This window comes from Arvicola amphibius, chromosome 10 (genome assembly GCF_903992535.2).
Source record: "Arvicola amphibius chromosome 10, mArvAmp1.2, whole genome shotgun sequence".
Classification (NCBI taxonomy): domain Eukaryota; kingdom Metazoa; phylum Chordata; class Mammalia; order Rodentia; family Cricetidae; genus Arvicola; species Arvicola amphibius.
The window spans coordinates 21,723,339-21,747,611 of NC_052056.1; positions in this window are offsets into that span (position 1 = coordinate 21,723,339).

Here is a 24,273-nt window from a genome sequence, read left to right on the forward strand (position 1 = left end):
CTTTCACAGATGAATCCCTGGTATTCTGACTTTTACAATCTTTCTGATCTCTCTTTTGTGTTCTTCTCTGAACCAGTGATGCTGTGCAGTGATGTTGATGTATCTGTTGGTCCAGGCTCTTTCCCATCAGTTGATCTCTGTATTGTGTCTAATTTTGGTTTTCAGTGGATGTCTCTCCATTTGCTGTAAAATAAGCTTCTTTAAAGAGGGTTGGTAGTTACATATCTCTGTGAATATAATGATAAGATTTAGAATGTAGTAAGAAAGTGTGCTGATGTAGCAAAGTAGTGGTAATCAATAATTTTCTAAGATCCATGATGTTACTAGCCCTAAGAATATTTCTGGGTTCTGAGTACCAGGGATGATGGATTTCTTCCACTTTGATTATTTTTAAGTGTGTGTGTGTGTGTGTGTGTGTGTGTGTGTGTGTGTGTGTGTGTGTGAATTTCTGTAAATGAATGTAAGTCCGGAAGAAGCTAGAGGCTTTAGATCCACTGGAGCTAGAGTTGCAGAAAGCTGCTAGCTGCTCTACATGAATGATGGGAAACAAACTTTGGTACTGTGTAAAATCTCAGGTACTCTGAAGTGCTTTCTTGATGCAGTGCCAAAACTAATAGGACAAATTTTTTTTTCACAAATAATTATTTTATGTGTGTACATGTGTATTTGCTTAAAGAGAACAGAGGAAGATATCGTATGCCCTGGAACTGGAGTTTCAACAGTTTTGTGATGTTGAAATAGGGTGCATTGAACTGAATTCTGCTCCTCTGCAAGAGCAAAAAGCATATTAACAATTGACTCCTCTTTCAAGGCCCACAAAGCCTCTTAAACCAATTATCTATATACCATTTTTCAGTTGGCAAAAGAGACGATAAAAACTAGATCACAATGAGTTATATTGATGAGAACTTATTGTATGATGTAGGCATAAAAAGTAATCCCAGCACTTGGGAGGCAGAGGCAGGCGGATCTCTGTGAGTTCGAGGCCAGCCTGGTCTACAAGAGCTAGGTCCAGGACAGGCTCTAAAAAAGCTGCAGAGAAACCCTGTCTTGAAAAACCATAAAAAAAAAAGTACGTTGTTGCTGCTGATTTATCTCTATAAATAAAACTTGGAATGTACTTAGAGTCAAGTGATTCAAAGTTACTTAGCCTCACATTTTATTGATGGTAATGGGGATCATGCAGCTCAATCCTTAAAAAGTGTACAAAATAGCTACATCAAATGTTACATAGTGATATTCATGATAGGTGTTCATTTGGTAGTCAATGCAGAATAGCTAATTGTAGCGTGTCTCAGGAAAAGTGATACATCAATGGTGGGAAGATAGTGATATTTGTTATCAAGAATAGGTACTAGTCAGTGGTCAGGTTAATCTTTTCCCTATTTCATTACCTGTAGTTATTTGGACGGCATGTAATTCTGCTTTATAATAGTATTCATAATGTAACAAATAATAATAGAAAACTGAGGATAGTGTTGCTCTGCCAGCTTCATTTTTGGGGGATGATCTGTTGGAAAATTATATCAAGGAACGAACACATTTCAGAAGAAATTTAATTTATTCTTGGAAGTGATCTCATTTCATTTTTAGAACTTAAGAACTAAACCAAACCTTTCAATAAAGTGTTCAATACATAATCTACATTGTTCAACTTCCGTCTATGCTATTAGTATTAGATGTTCAAAGTAATACCTGATTCACATATGCTTTTGATTAAATAGATTTCAACCCACATTTAACACAAGAATTATCTGCAAATATGGCTGTGTCTCTTAGAAGATTGGCAGATGCATAAATATATATATATGATTTTGTAGAGCCCTTTGGGTACCGTCTGCATTTTATAGTAATAAAAATAAGCATTGCTCATTGATTGTAGTGTGGAGCTGCGGGCTGCTTCCCGCCCGGCTCCTGGCCACCCGGCAAGCTTTACCCGAAATAACAACACACAAATTGTATTGATTTAAATACTGCCTGGCCCATTATTTTCAGGCTCTTACTCACATCTTGACTAACCCATATCTAATAATCTGTGTAGCACCACAAAGTGGTGCCTTACCAGGTAGATTCTAGCGTGCGTCCATCTTGGGCTGGAGCTTCATCGCGTCTGGCATCTCTCTGAGGAGAGGCACGGTGGTCTGCCTAACTTAAGAGAGGCGTGGAATCTGACTGATCCTTCTACCTCACTTCCTCTTCCTGTTCTGTCTACTCCACCCACCTAAGGGGCGGTCTATCAAATGGGCCAGGCAGTTTCTTTATTAGCCAATAAAATCAACTCAAACAGAAGACTCTCCCACATCATTTCCCCTTTTTCTGTTTAAACAATAAAAGAAAGGCTTTAACTTTAACATAGTAAAATTACATATAACAAAATAGTTATCAAGTAAGAATTAGTTACAATATTATATCCATTTTATCTTTTATCATAACAAAGGAAAACTTTATCTATCCATTCTTCAACTCCATCAAAGACTCCAGAAGGATATAATATTACCTAAGTAAATAAGAAATAAGCAACTTACAAAACTCTAGAAATGACAGAGACATCTCGCTGCCTGGACAGTCACCCAAAGTTCCTTTGTACTGTTGGGGCATCCATCTTCAGCCTTCAGACCCATAGTATCCAGAGACATTTCCATGAAGCAGGAAATTTCAAAGGCAGTTCAGTCAGTATCTACTGTGTCCTGCAGAATGTCTCACAGACTCTTTCATGAGTCAGGAACCCCAAAGAATCATCTCACATTTAGGCAAGTTCAGCAGTCCTCTCTCTGTGGGTTCTTTGTGTCCGTCCAGTTTCTGCAACAGTCCAGGCAAGAGCAGTTTCTTGCCCAAATGGCTATCAAACTCAATAAGGAGCCTCTTCGATGCCCATCTTCCTCTTGAAGTAGATTGGTGCTGCCAGGAGCAGACATGTCTCATTGTCATGAAAAGTCCTAAGTTATTAAGACATTTAAAATGCAATATTCTGTAGTCTTTGGAAGATAGGAAGTATGCCTATCTAACTTAAATATATCTCTATATATCTAGAAAATCTAACTAACATGACTACAAGCTTAACTATTATCAATGATTATTCATTAACAACCTATATTTTCTAATTATACATTACATTTTTAAATGAACTACACAATCACGATACCTTAATCAAGATCAGACATACATATACATATAACAAAATTGACCTTAAAATCTATACCAATGCAAATTATTCATATCTATATCATCTCCCCCTTTAAATGTAAAAGAACATTTATAAACAATATTTGGGAACATGGGCACAATTATTTCTCTCCAAACTGCTTCCTGCTGAATGGGGACGCTGTTAATCAAATCTTTAATGGTGTAACCTGTGTGCCAGGTTCATCTCAGTCATCAGTTGAGTGAAGTAATTTTCTGAAGTTGTTTACAGCAACCTTTCAGGAGGGCGTGGTCTATCATACCATATTGGGATAGAAGCAATCCAACAGGTCTCATTTTCTGTAAAAATAAAAGAAGAATCTCTTTTCCAAAGTATCATATCCTTAGATCCAAATTCTAAAGTCAAGGTATTTTCAAGATATCTTTCTTGGATTAGTTCAGCAGCATTTGTAAACAAATATCTTTTAGCAGCTGTTGCTCCTTCCTCAGCATTCAAACAATTCAAAAAGAGCATAATAGCATACAGTATCAAGATTCTCTGTGTATTTTCCATCTTTGTGCGGCTTTATTTTAACCTCTATTTCGTTTATTTTTACTTTTATTTTTTGAGACAGGTTCTCTGTATATCTTTGTCCTGGAATAACTCTGTAGACCAGGCTGTCCTTGAACTCTCAGAAATCCGTCTGTCTCTGCCTCCCCAGTGCTGGGATTAAAGGTGTGTGCTACAACACCTTGAACTCACAGAGATCTTTCCGTCTCTGCCTCCCAGGCATTCGGATTAAAGGTATGTCCTGCCACACCTTGAAGTCACAGAGGTCAATCTACCTCTGCCTCCCAAGTGTTGGGATTAAAGGTGTATACCACCACAACAAACTACTTCCTTTTTCTTTCTTTCTTTCTCTTTTTTTTAACTGTAAGAACTTTAACTTTTAGCCTGCATGTATTTTTAACTCACTGCAAACCATTTAGAGGTTTTCTTTGTCTTTGAATCTCTCTTTACTATATATCTCTCTTTTTCTGACCACACGAGTCTTTAATTTACCAAGCAATATAGGTAGGATTAAAGCCGTGGCTTTGACAGCTAGATCCAGCCCATTCCTTAGCTTTCCAGCCTCATGGCAGAGGTACCGGTTGTAGCCATGTTTATCACCACAACTCTGTGGCGGTTCAAGGTCCCTGCCAGCAAGCAAGCTGCAGCATTCTTCTCAAAGACCAACCACATTCAAATGCTCTGTACGTAGTCGGACCGCCTGCCCGAAAGAGTCAGAGTTTGCCCTGGCAGTACGGACCAGAATGCCAGCATTTTAAATGGCCCAGCTTTTTTCCTGCTACGGCTAAAAACCGAAAAGCATGCATTCAGCTCTTCATCAACACCGTTTAAGTGTTTCGTGTCAGGACCTCTTAAAAGAGCTCCAGGGTTTTGCAGCTAAAGCTGAGTCAGGAAGTCTCTCTCAGATGAGAGTGTTTTCTTGCCTCTTGCAAACAGAGCCAGACAGCTTTCTCAAGCTTCTGTGGATTCAGTTATCCATGTTGGGCGCCATTCTGTAGTGTGGAGCTGCGGGCTGCTTCCCGCCCGGCTCCTGGCCACCCGGCAAGCTTTACCCGAAATAACAACACACAAATTGTATTGATTTAAATACTGCCTGGCCCATTATTTTCAGGCTCTTACTCACATCTTGACTAACCCATATCTAATAATCTGTGTAGCACCACAAAGTGGTGCCTTACCAGGTAGATTCTAGCGTGCGTCCATCTTGGGCTGGAGCTTCATCGCGTCTGGCATCTCTCTGAGGAGAGGCACGGTGGTCTGCCTAACTTAAGAGAGGCGTGGAATCTGACTGATCCTTCTACCTCACTTCCTCTTCCTGTTCTGTCTACTCCACCCACCTAAGGGGCGGTCTATCAAATGGGCCAGGCAGTTTCTTTATTAGCCAATAAAATCAACTCAAACAGAAGACTCTCCCACATCAATTGATTAGGTATGAAGAGTGGATTTTATAAGCTAACATTCAGATCCCAAGTAATTTAAAATTAAATTAATATTTTCTAGCTGCTTTGACCATTTTTCCCAAGAAAATTTTTTGTTTCTTCATAGAAGCAAGTAATTTTTAAGAGGTTGAATTGAAATTATTTGTCTATTCCATGGAAAGTTGTCATTTAAATGCATATGCTTAAATAAGGTCTATAACCAAATGCTATAAAGGTGTTCTGTATTTGTAAGAAGTAAGGCTTGTCAAGAAATAGTTTCTATAAACCTGTGGAGCTGGGCAAGGATGCATGCTGATATGTAATAGTTCAAGTCAGCAGGAAGGCAATGGGATTATGTGGGAGCATAGCTAGTTTCACAGTAATGGTAAGGAAAATGTCTATTATATAGTTGAATATGTTCCAAACAAGTGGATAAGTACTAAAGTTAATACAACAAACAAATGCAACTATTACTTTTCAAGTCTACCCATACTTAGAAAATATTTATACCTAGGTTATAACAGTATGTGGATTCTGGGTATCCAACAGCATGGAGTGTTTATGTATATATGAATCCTTCCTCTTTAGAAGATATGGTACCCATTCAACTCAACTGTCATTTCGTAATAACAGTCCAAAGAAGGCTCATTGTCCTATTTCATAAGTTAATAATTTTAAATTAATTTTGAATAAATTTACATTCAGCAACAGTTTATTTTTCCTTCCTTCTGTTAGTAGCTTGAGTAATATAAATCAAGATAAAAGTAATGAGATAAGCATAGAATTGTGAGTTTATGAAATGTAGATGATGTTTGCATGACCATAAAAAATGTCACATCACAATGTGTTATTCATTTGCCCTCAATTATTTCCACTGGAATGAAACAATGATTATTGGTATAAAGTCACCTAAAGAGTTACTTTTTAAAATTCAGACAAATACATCTCATTTTTATTTGGTCAGTAAAATATGGATGACCTGACCCTCTGTGTTTTATAAGAGTTCCATCTGTCATTTTTCTTGTTCACTTCCAACAGTTCTATATTGGATGCCATATTCCAAAGTAAAAGATGAGAGGACAAAAACTGATTGGCGTTGGAATCCCAAGAGTAATTACAAAACAGAGAATTTGGCATGTTATTTAAATAAATTTGTTTAAAGCCTGATAATTTGTTTGTGAAACATTCTAAAATAAAAATAGAGACAAAGCTATGCCAAGAAAATCATAGTCCCAAATGGAAATGCTTGCCTGATGTTGCCTTTAGAGAATCACACTTAATTCTCTGATTTTTATTAGTTGTGAACTTGGAATCCTCTACAGGTTTTTTGTTTGTTTTGCTTTCTACTATTTTTATTCTTATATTTCCACATTTAATTCTTTCTCACTGAATTATTGTGAAATGACTGTTTCATTACTGTGAAACTAGCCATGGCCTGCATATTATGTATGTATACATCAGTGAGCCTCTATTTCTCTGTATAGACAGAGAATATCCTCAGATTCAAGTCCTTCATGAGAATGTCTTTTGATATGATACAGTTATGCATACATATTTATAAGACATATGGTATTTCTACTCTATGTTGTAGATGTGTACTTATTCACACACATATATGTATCTAAATGGCAAGAAAATTCATAGATTTTTCTGCTTTTTCACTCTTAATCTCAATTGACTTCCCAATCAGTCTCTCCCAAGTATAAAAGTCTAAAGTAGTTCACATCAGGAGCTTATTATATATCTGGTGTCAGTCTCTCACTTGGGAAAATTTAAACAGGGATTTGAACTCAAATTTAACCTGAGAGAAGAGAAGAAACGTGGGGATGAGCGTCCATATTTCTTCATGAGCAGCTGGTCCTGAGCCTGATAGAGGTCGTCACAGTTCCTCTGGTTGATTTGCTAGACAGTGAATCAACTTCTCAGCATAGATTAAAACTACGTGCATGCTTGATCTGTATTAACCTCTCGGGTCACTGGGGCACCATTTCGTAAACTGCACTATCTCTTCACAAATGAGATCAAGGCTGCAAAACAGTTGTTTCATCTAACTTAGGAAATAAATTTTCCTCCCGCCCATTTTTTCTCTATATCAGAAACACAGCCGAAATCTTTTATAGCAAAATGGCGATGAACTTCATATAAAAGTGATTTTTTTCTTCATATGCCTTCATAATCTATACTCCCTTAGAGAATAAAACAGAAGAGGTTTTTAAAAAGTAGGAAAGCTATCAATAGCCAAGCCATACCTGGAATCTTCAACCGAAGAGGAACGTAGCTTTATAATAAAGGAAAATATTAAAAATAATAAAATATGAGATGGTTTCATTTTCTTTTTTTGAAAAAAGGAAAATTATTTTTTAACTCAGGACCATGATTCAAAACAATAAAGAATAGGAGTCATAAGGGATGTAGAAAGTGATAAGCAAATGGTCTGCCCTCATCTGAAGGAGTTTCTCCTTGTGCACTATGACGTCTGTCCTTTTCCTTACAAAGGACAAGAGAAGAAACAAACATGAAGTCTGTATGATTGTTCAGAGAACAGAATTGCCTTCAAGTTGCTTCTATTGTGTGTGTGTGTGTGTGTGTGTGTGTGTGTGTGTGTGTGATAAACATTAGATTGCAGCAGAAAAGTGGGAAGGAACAGGCAGGGTTATGTGAGTGGGTGTGTGCATGTGCTAGGGTGTAAAGGAGAAGGACATTTGGGAAAACAGAAAAGAGCATTGTAAGGGAAGCATAGACGAACTATCACACACGCTCCATCATGCATGTCCTTCAACGAGAGTTCAAACGAAAGACCTTTCTCATAGTGCATTTCGGTTTTTCCCCTCACTCCAGTGCCAGGATGTCCTTCGGGAAAAGTGCATATCTTATCTCATTTTCACACCTGATCACTTGAGTAGAAAACAGCATGCAAACAGAAGTCTGAGGCTGTTTAAATGACAGCAGCTGAATCTAAAATGAATATCGAGCTGAGAGTTATATACTTGTGTCATTAACTTGAAAAAGTCTAGTTGGGCCTGATGTGTCTGTTACAAGAATACATAGACTTGTAAAAAAATCAGTATGGATTTGATGGCCAGCTGATTACATGTTCATACTAAAATATTCACAAGCAGACTTGGACTAAAAGGTATATTTGTAAGCAAGGGTCTAGAGAGGAAGGACTGGAGATGAAGTCAAGTCCACTGTTTTCAATGCTCTGGGGCCAATAAGTATGGGGTATGCCTGGTAATCTATGGAGATTTTTTAAAGTATCTATTACCTAAGGTGGAGGTTTATTGTGAAGTACATACTAAAGTATGCAGAGAAAGGATAGGTCTGGGAGTTCAAAAGAAGCTAAGCTTTATGTGTAGGAGAAATTTGGCTTGCATCATTCTCATTAAAGGACAATAACACTTACTCAGGAGACTGAACTTCAGTGGTATCTAAGGAGCATATTTGACAGAGAAAGGAATTACCTTTCAGTTTTTAAATATGTAAAAGATAGCACCTTAGACAGGGAACAACAGGTGATCATATTCATTTTCTCTCTTCTTTTTTCCCTTTTGTACCTTCGTTAACTCCTTGGAGATTCTCTTCACTTCACATTCCATTCAGTTCAACACCCTTTTTGTCTCTCCTTAGAAAACAAACAGGCTTCAAAAACTAATAAGTAAACTAAATAAAATAAAATAAAACAAAAAGTGACAAGCTGGAATAAGACAAAATAAACAAACAGAAGGAAATAAACCAAAGCAAAAGCACGAAAAACACATATAGACATAGAGTCACAGATGTTCACACACAGGAGTTCCATAAAAACACAAACCTACAAAACTTGAAGCTGCAATCTATACACAAAGGACGTATGAAGTAAAATAATTTAAGCCCTGACATTATGAGACAAAGTATCTCATAGATCCCATTAAGATCATTTTGAGTTGAGCATACACTTCTGGGCATAAGGCTGTCCCTTTAGAATGATTTGTATTGTAAATAACGATTTTGTGACTGCGTTAATGTTTATATTTTCTTATGGTAACACACAGAGTACCTTCCTTCACCAAAGGCATTATGTAGGCACCAGTTCAACATTTCCATGTTCAATGAGTAGTGTAGGTGTTTTCTGCAGCAATGTCACCTTGCTGCCACTTTGCAAAGAGCAACCTATAGCCTTGACAACACCTTGACATTTGCAGGGATTTTTGTGAGACACTGTTAGCCAGAAAGTCTATTAAGTGTAACCCATAACCAGTACAGGAAGCTTTATTTGGTGACAAGAGATGGCCAGTTGGGACTTTATCTCCCCATTATTCAGTAATCTCATTTACATAGCCTTTTGTTTTCCTGTTTTATTGGATTTTTTTTTTTTTTTGAAAAAGCACTTAACGTTAGGTGGGTACAGAGTGGGAGAGGATATGGAAAAATTCTGTGGAGGGAAAGAATATGATCAAAATATTTTAAAAATTTTAACATTGTTCTAAATAAATAAAAGAAGAGTAGTTTGTATCCCTAGTGAGACTCCATTGCTGAGAATAAATTTTTCTGCGAGTGGTTATCAATTGGTGGTGCCTTCTGGGTGAGCTGTCTGCTTTTTCTCAACACTGGGACATCTGGTATAGACCCATGCTGACCCTGTACATGCTGCTTTGGTCTGTAAACCCATATGTGAGTGTATTAATAAATTTCTTCCTTCGTGTCCTCGATATGTCTGGCTCTTACATCCTTTCCACCTCATCTTCCTCAGGGTTCCCTGAGGGAGGGGATTTGAAGGAGATATCCCATTTGGAACTCAGTCTTCCAAGGTCTTTAACTTTGCACAATGTCCGTGCCTGTCTCTGTATGTGTTTCTATCTAATGGAAGAGGAAGCTTCTCTGATGATGGCTGAGCAAGGCTATGAACATAGCAGAATGTCATTAGGAATCATGTTATGGCTATGTTCTGTTAAGAGAATAGTGACATTTGGTTTTTCCAGAGGTTCCTGGTATATCTGGTCTCAGGATTTGGATACAAGAACAGTGTCAGGGCTGAATTCTATCTCATGAAGTGGGTCATACATCCAATCAGATATTGTTTGGTTACTCCTGCAAGCTTCTTGCCACAATTGCACCAGAACATCAGGCAGGCAGGTAACTATGAGAGTCTGAACATTTTGTGTGTGGTTTGGTGTTTCCTTTTCTCTGTTGGTAGCATTCAGAATACATTCCAATATGACAAACACTAGTTGGTAGTTGTAAAGGCTCTAGGTAGAAACACTAGACTTCTCTGTGTTCAGTGATTTGTGTAGGTGTTGTCTTCAGCCATGAGGCCTCACCCTCAGTTTCTGGAGAGTGACAAATAGCTTTGGCAATATCATGGCTTGTTTGGGGTTTCCCAGCTCCCCTTTGACCAGTAACTCAATTAAATGTAACCTATTCCTGTCACTAGAAACTGCATCTGGGGACAGGAGATATTCTTTGAGGGTCTGGTCTCTCCTGTTATTTGGCAATTTTAATTATATCACCTTCATACATGTCTATATTTTAGGAAGCTTCTCCTGTAGTAAGTTTCCATATGACTCTTCCAATGGCCCTTATTTTAAGTTAGGCCTCCCAGTAATTATTATTTCTCCATTCCTCCATCCCACATTTAATCCTCCCATTCCTGTTCCCCTCCATCCATCCATAACTATCTATTCTATTTCCACTTTTTATGGAAATGCGTTCCTGCCCCTAGTCTCTTTATACCTAACCTCTGTGGTTCTATGGATCATAACTTGCCTATCAGCTAATATCCTCATATAAACTAATACATACCACATGTGATTTTCTGGTTCTGATACCTCATTTAGGATGCTTTTTCTTGCTCCATCCATTTACTTGCAAATTGCATTTTTAATGGCTTAATGCTATCCCATTTTATAAACATACCAAATTTTCTTTATCTATTTATTCATTAACAGACATCTTGACTTTTTCCAGTTTTTGGCTATTATGAATAGAGCAGCGATGAACATGGTTGAGCAATTGTCTCTGTAGTAGAACACAAAACATCCTTTGAGAATATGCCCAACAGTGGTAGAGCTGGGACTGTACATAACTCTATTCCCAGCTACCTGAAGAAATACCACACTGATTTTCATAGTGCATATATCGGTTTGCACTCCCACCAGTAATATATGAGTGTTAAATTTACTCTTCATCTTTGCCAGCATAAGCTGTCAGATGGTTTACAATCTTGGTCATTGAGACTGATGTAACATGAAATCTCATAGTAGTTTTAATTTGCATTTCCCTGAGGTCTAAGGATGTGGAACCTTTATTTAAGTGATTCTCAGTCATTTGAGTTTCTTCTTGTATGAGTTCTCTGTCTAGATCATACCCCATATTTAAATTTTTTGTGTCAAGTTTTTGAGTTCTTTACACATTTAGCTCTCTACTGAATGTGTAATTGACAAAATCTTTCCTTATTCTATATCTTGACACTTTGCCATTCAAAATATTTGGATTTTATGAGGTCACGTTTATTAGTTGTTCTTAGTGCCAGTGTTCTTAGTGTTCTGTTCAGAAAGTCTTTTCCTGAGCAAATAACTTCAAGGCTATTCCCTATTTTCTCTTCTATCTGACTTAGTGCATCTTCTTATATGTTCGTGAAGGGCCTTGATCCATTTGAAGTTGGGTTTTTCACAGGGTGTTAAGTATGGTTCTTTTTGCGTTCCTTTACGTGTAGTTACCCTCTTTGACAAGCATCACTTGTTGAGGAAGGTCTTTTTTCCCAGTATGTATTTCTGGCTTCCTCAAAAACTAGTTTCTTTTTCAGGGGATGCCTGTTGGAATTAGGGAGTTAGTAACTGAGACAAATAAATGGGGTGGTGGAAGAAATCTGTAGGTGTCTATATAATTTTCTCCAGTGGGACAGAGAGGAAAAGGAGGCTGCAGCAAGTAGACCATAGTAATTTACAAGTCATTATTTCTGAAATCAAGGTTCCTAGTAAGTGTTTTCTGACTGACTTGGTAAAAGAGTAATGCTTCTTGATACTACAGGAGGATGGAGACAATTAGTCCACAATGATATATATGTCATATGTTTAGAAAAATTACATATCACATCACATATGTATCTTATATATGAAAATAACAGTGGTAAGAGTTTGAATTTGGAATCCTGGGTCTCCAAGAAATTAAATAGAAATAACAAAACTGGACTCTGAATAAAAACAATATATTTTTACTTTCACTGTTAATTCCCTTTTATTTTCTGTAATACTTAAGAGAATATCAAAGTAAAATAACTGTTTCTGCATCACAATGAGAAGCCACATTTTCTTTGATATTATTAATATGTACATATATAAGCTATATATCATAATCATATGAAAAATTTCCTCTGGAATTCATATGTTTCAAAATTTTGAGTTACTATAACCACTAATAGATTTCTATATTTATTATTTATAAAGTATATTCAGTACATGAATTATTTTTTTATACTTACATTTAGGTATCCTAAAAGTATTCTATGAATTAATTCCCAAAAATGTGGACAGCACACTATAATCTTTCTATCTACTTTAAGTATGTACAGAAAGTCTGCTCTCTCATAACCCAAAGGCAAATCACTAACAGTGGTGTTTGTAGTTCTTAAACAGAAACATGGCCTATATCACAGAAAATGTTGGCCTCTTTAACCTCTACAAATTTATTTTCATCTTCCTGTAGTCTGCATTACAAAAGCATTGAGATATGTTTTAATGCTAAATTCTAGCTTGGCTGTGCCTTTTTCTCTCTTTGATCATTTTTACTTACTTCAATATCCTCAAACAGTATTATTTTATTTCTCTACCCATTTTACCTTTTGTGTATATTTAAGTTTGTTATTCTACAAAATCAAATTAGAGATGTTATTTATAAAATTTAGGACTGCATGGAATACACATATATACAGAAACACACACACATTCAGATTTAACCAAAAGCCCTTGAATTTTATATTTTCACATCTGAGAAGTTTTAAAAACACCAATGGTATTCTTTCATAGTATTTTCATAATAGAAAATACCTGTTCAATATATAAATATATGTCTTACAACAATAAGGCTCTGAGTCATAGAATATATATATATATATATATATATATATATATATATGTGTGTGTGTGTGTGTGTGTGTGTGTGTGTGTATAATTTATAATATATATATATATAATTTAGCATAGGTACAATACAGATAATATATTTGTTTATACACATTTTATATATTTGTTACTCTCTGGGTATTTTTTCCAGTGTAACTGCTTATTGTATAATAGTCATAAATTTTGGGTGAGTGCATAAGTTGTATTTATGCATAATGCATATATTGATTATTCTGGTTTTACTTTTAGACTCTGATTTTCTCAAATATATACATCTTTGTTGATTCAAAGCAATGGTTGTGCCCATAAACACTTCATAAATGAACTATATAGAACCAAATTTTCCCATGATGTTCCTCAGAGACCATTGAAACATCAATACATATTTTATTGGGTGAAATTACTTTTATTGAGGCTAAAAATTGCAGCAAGGACAGAGAATTTGGGGATAAATTGTTTTGAACACTTAGTATAAACTATTTTGATGAAACTCAAATATCTATTGATTTACTTTGTTTTACCAAAATCTTCTCATGCAAAACAGATGCTGAAAAATAGAAAAACTCACATGTTTGTATGTATAGTATAGCACTTACCTCTTGAAGAAATCTTTTATGACAGAAAGAAATAGTGAAGAATTAGATTCCTAAAATAATTTGGAGGACTATATTAGTTGCAAATTCCCCAGAATTTATAGTGCAAATATTCTTGCATTACTTAAATAGTTTTTTGGCCTATTTTCCACTAATCTAATGAGTACCTGCGATACCTAACTTACAAAAATTAAACATCTGAAACTGAATTTTCATTCTAAATCTGGATAGTGCCATTTTGGAGGGGGAGTTCTAAAGAGATTCAGGGTAGTTCTATTGAGGACTTCAGGAGATACAATGATGCTTACCTTAGGACCAGATAAAAAGTGTGAGAAGGATGCAGCCAGTACCTCAAAATCTCTTCAGTAATGCCCCAAATGGCCCAAGGACCTTTTAGAATGCTCTACTTCCAGAGCTTCCACCACCTTCAATCAACACCAACAGGAGGCTAGAATTTCAACACAGTGCTCTTCTGGGGACATCCTTCCAGTCTATAACAAATGGCAACATTTCACAGAGCTCTTACGGGAGTTGATGACTTCACATGCACCTTAAAGTCTACGATGGCTCCAATGTGAAAGATACCACAGTAGAGCAAGTACAAGTGGGGCTATGAGGAAGCATGGGTTTCTTTCCTTTCTGGACAATATTTCTAGAGAGTTGAAATTCTGAGAAATGTGGAAAGTTTCAAAAATTATTGACAGCATAAATTTCCAAAAGAGTTCATAAACAGTAATAAAATTCCCAACAGATCAAAGTAAAAGTAATAATAAAGTTTTAGAGAGGTTTTCACCAGTATGTTAGTAACAGAAATATACCACAGACCATAGTTCCTCGGGGCAAAGGAACCCAGTGCAAACCAGAGCATGATTGGCAATAGGGTTAATTTTGTTGTTTCTTTTGCGTTTCTTTTAAATTGAAATTAACATGCCTGTAGGTAGAGGAGTGTTTTTCAAATTAAAAGAAAAACCATGGAGTGCAGAAGCTGATGGGTAACTTTGGAAGTAAACTAAAAGAAATGAGAAAGTAATAGTTTTCAGGATCTTGAATCTAGCCAGGTATTAATAAATATCCTCAAGATTTCACCAGCTAGTGGAAAGATCCTTAACCACTGACATCTGGGATTTCAAGGAAGGTTGGGCTTAGAGTTAGGACAGAAGCATAGCAAACAGAAAAAGGAGGATTTTACTCCATCAAGGAGATAGCCAAGGAGAACCCATTGCTTATTTATCAACATTTACTTGGGCACACAGGCACATTATGTGTTATGCTGCTCTGATAGTTATTTTCTATTGACCTGGTGGCTACTGCAGACACTCAGCCTGCCTGCTGTTTAACTATCATCAGTGAATATTACTACTCTCCAATGCAAAGGTCTTAGCAATGGCTGGTCCATATGGCGATCCTCTCTGTGCTGTGCATACGAGGGCATTTCTAATCCCATGGTTGTGCTTTCTGATGTCCATAATGCACTCTGGAAATTCTTCTGACTTTTAATGCATAAAAAAATATGTACAACCGACAGTACTAGAGACCACAAGAAGCCTAGTGAAAGGAAAGGATATTATATTGGATTTTAAAATTATAAAGATACTGTCGAGATGCCATCAGTGAAACCGTCAAAAACATGATACTGAACAGATAATGAAATATTAGTAGATGCACTTTAAAATAAGAAAAGCACTTCTATAAATCTAAAGATGACAAAGAGGAGGAAGACTTGAGGAAGTATATTATATATACATATGTATGTATTCATCTATAGTTTGCATAATATATAAGTACATATATTCCTACTTTATACATATATGCACATGTGCATTCATAGAGTATGCATGTATGTACAATTATATAAATACTCAGTCACTTAATAATTTAAGGGTATTTGAAAAATATGCAGAGCAAATCCCTCACTTGTATTAGGAGAACATTTCTTCATCTATCATGACTTCACTCAAAAAGGAGTATGACATTAAATGCCATCCACATGGTCAAACCTGAACAATGATTCTTATTAAGCAATATATTACATCACCCACATGACTTAAGAACTATGCTTATCCAAGATGTTTAATTATTGCAATTATATTTACTACAAAGCAAATTGACTTTAGGGCACTGATTAAAATTAGTGGAGAAAACTCTACATTCCCTCAAATTTTGAGTTTTTCAGTAAACGTCTTAGCCAGAACAGCAGAATCCATTGTACTGACTAGTATGTAACTGTCTTTTACAGTTTCAGATGCTGTAAGTCCCCACTAAAATATTAATATTTACCCATTGATTTCATATTTAGATAAATATGAACACTTTACTGTGAGATACATTTGCAAGATATATCTTACATTTCCAGTTACAACTAGTATTACTGCTATGATTTTTTTCAGTTTACATTTCTTTCTATAAAATCAGGAACAAAGGAAGCAGGTGGCATTTTTCATAGCAATCTGTGCCTATTCAGTAGGAAACATTAAAATGTAAAAGGCCTTATAAATTCCATCTGCCCAGATACCTGGTTTTCCATCTTCCCCTGGGTACCAAACATTCACATTGAAAGTCTCCCTCAAGAGTCATCTCTTAAGACCAGCACTTAATATACCAACTTAACTTGGTATAATCCTCTGTAGAAGTGGTGGGGAGAGGGACATTAGATTACAAGACTTATGATGGAGTGAAAACATCATGTGACAATGAATTCTAAAGAAGTCTGTAGCACAATTTCTAACTGGTCTTAATAATAAAAACCTGGAGTCAGATATTAGGGCTGAATGCTGAAAGATCAGAGAAGCACGGCAGCCAGTCACTAGTTCTGACCTGTATGAAATCCTCAGACCAATGAGATGTTCTGTCTCTACAAGTCTTCAGACTGAATGCCCTGAGCTCCTGTCTCCTCGCTTGTTTGGATTTCTGTCCCACCCGGTACTCCACAACTGTTTAGCCCCAAAGAAAATCACACAAAGATCTCTGTAAGTTATAATGCTGATTGGCCCATTGGCTCTAGCCTCTCACTGGCTCTCACATCTTGATTAACCCATTTTTCTGATCTATGTTAGCCATGTGGCTCAGTACCTTTTTCAGTGATTGCAGATCACATCCTGCTGCTTCGGTGATCTGGGCAGGAGTGGGAGGAATCAACTTCCTCTTTCCCAGAGTTCTTCTGTTCTCATTACATCATTTCCATGTCCTGTCTTGTTTTCCCACCTATACTTTCTGCTTGACCAATCAGCATTTTATTTAAAACATGATTGACATATTACAAACAATTGTCCTGCACTACCTGCCTTATATTCTTCTCTCTGCCTAGCCATATCCCTTCTTGTCTCCACCTCCCAAGTGTTGGGATTAAAGGCCTGTGACTTCCAAGTGCTGGGATTGACAGTGTGAACCTCCACCACCTGACTCTGTTTCTCTTTGAGACTGGATCAGTCTAGTTTAGCCCAAGGTGGTCTTGAATTCACAAAACTCTGTCTGCCTCTGCCTGTGCCACCACTACCTGGTCTCTACAGGCATTCTTTGTTTGTTAGATCACAAACTATCTCCACAAAGTTGGAATTCTAAAGAGAAGACTATATAAACCTTCTCTGAGAAGAACACTGTCACTTGTTCATCTATTTGGAGCATTTAAGATGGTACCAGGTTTCATTAACAACCAAAAGGTTTAGACACATGATGGTATTAGTATAAGATTTGCATTTGTATGTTATAAAAATCTGGGTGAAACCCAATGGCGGAGAAACAAAGGAACTGTCACCTGGTGAAAATTGCTGTGTGTGACTTTTCTTCTCAGTTGTCAATGGCAATCTTTACCACATTGGTGCTCACCCTGAGTCCAGAACATCAGTCCCCTGGGTTCTTAAACTCTCTCCATAGGTCATCAATAAGATTTTCCTGCAGTTTCTCACATAAATCCATAATATCAGAGGATCCATTTTCAAATTCCTAAATCAGGTAAAATGAAGGTAATAAATTAATAAAAACTTACTCTGTATACCAGTGATTCTCAACCTGCCTAATGCTGTGACTATTTAATACAGTTCTTCATGCTGTGGTGACCCTCGTCCATAAAATTATCTTATTTCTACTTTATAACTGTAATTTTACTCTGGTTATGAATCATAGTGTAAATTTCTGATATGCAGGGTAGCTGATATGGAATCCCCAAAAGGGTTGTGACACACAGGTTGTGAACCACTGATCTAAACAATCATTGGCTGCCTTGTAGACTCAATAATTAATAAAGCATTACAAATATTGAACTCATGAACATTTTCTTTGTCTCAACAACAGTAACATGTAGATTATATTACCTCTAAGCTATAAACCTAATGCTAATAGGTATTATATGTTTCTATTTTGTGTGGCAATATATTTGAAAAAGTAACTTTAAAGAAATCATTTCTGTTGATTCATTGCTTTAGAGGACTCAATCCATAGACTTTGCCTCTGTATTTCGGGGTTTGTTGGGATGCAGAATTTTATAGCAGTGAGAACATGTGGCTGAGAACTCTCATCACCTCAGAGCAGACAAGAGGCAGCAAATGAGAGACAAAATGTGGTAAGGGAAGGATACTCCAAAGACCAGTCCCAGTTACTCAGTTCCTCGAGCTGGGCTTAATTCCCTACAGTTTGCAATTTCAGTCAAAATTGCCCCACCACTTGGGGATCAATACATGTCTTTTGAGAGACAGTTCATCTTCAAAACATAGCTGCTGTAGCAAAAAGAAAAAAATGAAGATCACTTTTATTCTTACATTTATGAAATGCCTATATAGCCATTATGACAAAGATACTGAGTTTTGAAGATTTAAAAACAATTCTGTTAGTATATAGCTATGAATTCAACAAATACAAATTTTAAGGCTTTTCACCTGTATTTTAAATTTCAGATAGATTTTCAAATTTTGTATCATGAAAACAATATGTAACTGTTGGACAAATATAAAATTTTAAATCTGATGAAAAAAATGAATTTCTATCAATGAAGTATACATTAAAGGCAAATTAATTAAGTAGAAAATATTATAACTTCTTTTTATCTAATTTAAGTTAATGAATTCTTAAATCAAACAAAATATTATTCCCAAATACTTAAAAGTACACGACTTAGAGAAGCTGCAACTTCAACGTTAACATTAAATATGTCTATAAATTAAGGGGCACATTTCATTTCAATCAAGGGTTCTACTTTTTTGCTGTCTATTAACATGGCCTCTTGCCCATTTGGAATATACTCAGATTATATGGGATTGAGGTACCGCCTTCCTGTCATGCTCCTGGCCTCAGGTTGACCCAATTACTGTTGGAGAAAGTAAGGGTACAGAGAAGAATGAATACCACCTTGGCCCTGACTATTTGGATTCCTAAACAGCACATTCTTGACAGTGATACACAGAATCACTTTTCAACAAAATTCATACAAAAAGTGAGGCATTTTTGAATGTTTAGTTACTGAGGACTTCAGTTTGTTTGGATATAATTACTAGGTAGCTTTGCAGGAATGTGTTCATTCTAAGTTCACAGACACTATCAGCGTTCTTTTGTTAAAATCCATCTTCATTTCCCTCCATTTACTTTAAACAAGGTAGCTCCAAAAACACACATCTGAGAAAACAAATGGGATCCTGACATTCCATCATCTTAAACCATTATAATAAAGGGAAATTGTGTCTTTAAGAGTACCTGTACGTGAAATCATGTATACCTTCAGTTATCAAGACTATTTAAGCAGTCACTCTTCTTATAGTAAAGTATTTCATAGATGCTGTGTGTTGTTGTGATAAAAAGATTTATCGCTATTCCATCTTTTTGTAATTTCGATCAAAAATCTATTTTTACTGTTGCTGCTTATTTTTATTTTTTGCTTTATATACATAATCTTATTCAAAATCAAGAGACTTTTAACTCACTAGAATTTTAACTCACTAGAATAAGATAAGGAACTGATGATTCAGGCTTAAGAAAAACTAAAAACAAATAAACAACAACAACAAAAGCAGCAAAACCCCTCTTGTAGCATGATAACATTGGAATCATGGCCATCACATGTTGGCGAATATTATTTTAATATATATGACGTTTGTTTATGCTGCATTTGTTTAACTCCATGAAGCTGTGATTCTTTGCCTGTCTAAAACACCTGGTGGTCATAATAAAGAGCTGAGAAGCTAATAGCAAGGCAGGAGCAAAAGTAGGTGGGGCTGGCAGACAGAGTATAAATAGAAGGAGAAAAGAGGAAGGAAGGAGTAATGAGAGAACAAAGGGGGAGAATGTCAGGGGTCAGCCACCCAGCCAGCCAGAGTAAGAGTGAAAGTAAGATTATACAGAAGTAAGAAAAAGAAAAAGACCCGGGGCAAAAGGTAATTGGGGTAATTTTAAGTTAAGTAAAGCTGGCAAGAAAAAAGCCAAGATAAGGCCAGGTAATATAAGGAAAAATATGTCTCCATGTGTGAGTTATTTGAGAACTGCGTGGGGAGGTCCCCAAAAGACGAAAGAGTTTAAACAACAAACAAACAATATGTGCTGTTCAACATCTGGCCAAGTTTTATACTGCATATATTTAACCAACAATAATTATTTATAAGAAAATATGACCTAAACTCTTTAGAAATCTAACTATAGTCTTAACACCCCATCCTTTCTCAAAGATTTTTTTTTTTTTACCATATATCTTATGTTTTCTTAAAGTCATTATATAGCCTAGGCTACTCTCCAATTCACAACAATCCTCCTGTCTCTTACATGTGTGCAAGTTCAAATTCACAATGCTGGTAAGTGAAGCTTCCTACATTTAAACCATCTATAAAATTTCCTGTTCAGAAGCAGCTGCTAATCTTCTTAGCCTGTGTTTCTGATACTAAAATATTAAATTGACTTCTAAGTGCCCCATCACATTCCTGAATGGAGTTAATAGTTTGGGGGTACTTTCAATCAGCTCATCATTCCTAAGCTTTAGAAACAAAGAAAACTATTATTGTATTCTTGATCCTAGCATTAAGCTCTCTCTCTGAATCTGAGGATATTCACTAGATGTTTGGAAAGTGAGTACAATAAATCATCTCATGTGTTTTCTTCAAAGCAATGAAATACTTAGAAAGACTTAAAAGCTTAATGTATATTTATGTGTATATTACATACAAGCTTGGAGACTTTTATCAGTAAAGTTAAATTGTTTTACCATTTTAATTTTATTTTTCTTAAACTCACAAGAATACTAGTTACTTACCCATAATTTTGTAAGTGGATTAAGTCTTCTGTACAACTGAATTATAGGGGTGCTGGCCACTGAGTAGCTCAGAAGAACAATGTGCAGAATCTCTAGGACAAACCCTACACCACAAGAAAAAGTTTTTGCAGATAGAATTTCATTATTCCAAAAGATACATTATTTAAAAACAAATGTATTTTGGCTTCATGAAAGTATAACACATAACATTTTCTTTTTTACTACTAATTATATTCTAAATGCATTTATAAAAGTTATTATACTCTCAGTAATATACTTCTATAATATTTCTAGAAATCATCATATATAGTGATTTCTAAACATTTCATACAGAATAAATTGCAATCTTATATAGTAAGAAATATATTTAATGTTTAAAATAAGATGAATTAAAATGTGTTCAGGTTTTAAATTTAGAAGAAAACAATACTATCCCATAAAATGTGGGTTTGTAAGATGTGGCGGATAGAGTAAATCTGCAATTTCAATATAGATTACTATACTATGTAACCATTAGTGTCGGTGGACAAAGCTTAGTAGGGCAAAATAATGTGAGTAAGTGTTCCCCAGATAGTGTTATGGATAAATAAATGCAAACATTAAGCTGAGAAAGTAATACTTTGCAAAATAGAAGTATCATTAAAGGAAAAGGAATGTTGCTAATGTCAAAAGAGCACTTTGTGATATCACATGATGTGGAAGTAAAGGAGTCATGTATTACTCTAGTACCATATAAAGCAAAATTCATACAGGGTGTTTGAAGTTTATTACTTAAATTTAATGACTATCAATGTGTTCTAGGGTTCATCAAGGAGGAATTAGAAACACTACCTCTTGTATGAAGAATATCAGTTTTCCATACATTAGGAAAATTCGAAGGTCAGGCCTTAGAATCTTCCATCTATCAATCAGTACAAAACTGACCATACCACTGAACCTCAGGTGATTACTGGTAGATAGAGTACTTGCTTCATAAATGAGAACCCTATACTCAATTGTCAGCTCATAACAGGAAACAAACAAACAAAAAATAAATAAAAGAAAGGAGCATGAGCAAAACTACTTCTTGGTCTAGATGCTAAAAGTTATATATTCAGATTCATCAGAATTCCCAGCTAAATCTGGGAAGGTATCTCAGTCGTCAGTAGAGCACTTGCCCTGCATATGTGAGGGCCGTAGTTTAATTTCTAGAACTTATCTTAAACAACACAAACAACTTAAAACACAGTCATGGCTGCTTGCTTTTAATCCTAGGACCAGGGAAAGGACAGACAGACATAGTCCTATGACTACCAGCCAGCCTGGCTAGTCTAGTTGAGTTCCGGGCCCAGTACAGACTGTGTCAGTATACAGTACCTATGGGATGTTATTTAAAGCTGTTCTCTGGCCTCCAAACACATACATATAAAGCTTCAAAGACAAATTTGCACATATTTACATGTGTAACGTGTATGCATACACACAAATACATACATATACCTTCAAACTGAATAACAACTGGGAACAAAGAAAAAGGGTCATGTGACAAATTATAAATGTCAAAGTTATTGTTCCTTTGTATGGAACAGAGTTTGCTATAAAGTGTTGTTTTTGTTGATACAAAATAGAACCTTTTGCTAAGATAAAACTACCTACTATTGCAGATTTTTTTAAAAAAAAAATAAACACATTATTCTAGTGATTCCTAGTCTCCATGGTACTAAGATGAAAACACATGTTTTGTATGGAATATTTGAATATTTTAAAATCTAACCCTAAACGGGATTTTCTGGGTATATAGTTTATGTTTGTACTGTAAATTGTTACTCTGAACATAGTGACCTAAATGAACAATAATAACATCATCCAATTTGCAATTTCCTCAGTTTAGATTCCTTAGATGGGTGGCTGTAACTGAAACTTTTCAGGAGACTGCAGTCAACTTGTCAGTCAAGAGCGTAAATTTCTCAGAACTTCCTAGGAAATAAGAGGGTTTATTATTAAGCTAGCTCCTTCAAATGGCTATGAAAATTAGGAGGCCTCAGATTGTAACTTTATGTTGGGGAGAGGTGATACTCATCACGTAAAGCCCTTTACAAGATCAGCTGTATTCTCCAGAACCATAGGTCAAAGAGATTTTGGTGGAGGCAACAGTTACTTCCAAGAACTCAGCATAAAATAAAAATGTACCAACATAGCTATTCTGGTTGATTGGGTATATGCACTGTGGGTCTCCTTTTCCTTGTGAATCTTTGACCATGATCCCATGGGGCAAAGAGGACTAAAACAAAGAGCAGGTTCCAGAAGAACTTGAATGTAATGCAAATAACTTCCAGAATCCATCTCCAGAGAGACAGCTTATTTTACTATTCCAGGGACCCATTGCTCATGACACGGCACCTAATTATTATTATACAGGTTGGGTAGAGAAGAAGAGCAGGACTTACATGCTGAGTCATACAGTGTTTGCAGGGAGCCCTGCGTCGGGCTTTCCTCCAAATAAGGTCAGGCATCTGAGCTTACAGATTCTTTTTAAATAACATTAGGCAGGGAAGAGGAGACCCCACTGAGAAAGGGAGTCCTCCACTATGTGTCAAGCTCAGAGAGTTGTGGAGACGTGATGGAATGATGGACTGCAACCTTAAATGCAAGGTTCTGCAATAGCCACCAATGGCACCGTTTGAGAGAAATCCGTACAAGTATTCAAATAACTCGAAAACAAGGCGTTGAAGGTCATTGTTAAGGCACTTACTCAACGTTAGTCAACAAGGTTATGGACATAAGAAAAGAGTGAAAGAAGAGGAGAGGAAAAGAGGGAGGGAAACGGGAAGGTTCCAGTGTATTCTGGACTTCACTGCTTTTGCGTTTGAAAGCAAGCACTTTCAAAGAGTGAAGATATTCTTCTAAAGTTCAATGGATCTGTGAAATCTGTCAGAGCTTTGACACCAGTTTCGCAATTAGTCAAACAGTTGCAATATACTAAGGTTCTCTTACTTCATAATTAATTTTTCAAAATGTTTTGTTTCTTTTTTATTTTATTAATTTAATTATTTTACATGCTGACCACAGTTTTCTCTCCCTCCTATCCTCTCATTCCCTCCTTCCTCCCCTCTGAACCACCTCCAATCCACACCTCCTCTCTTTCTGCTTAGATAGGGGCAGGCCTCCTGTGGGTATCAGCAATGTATGCTGTATCAAGTTACCTTAAAACTCAGCACCTTTCCTTGGATTTAGCCTGGGCAAGGAAACCCAGTATGAGGAATAGGTTCCCAGG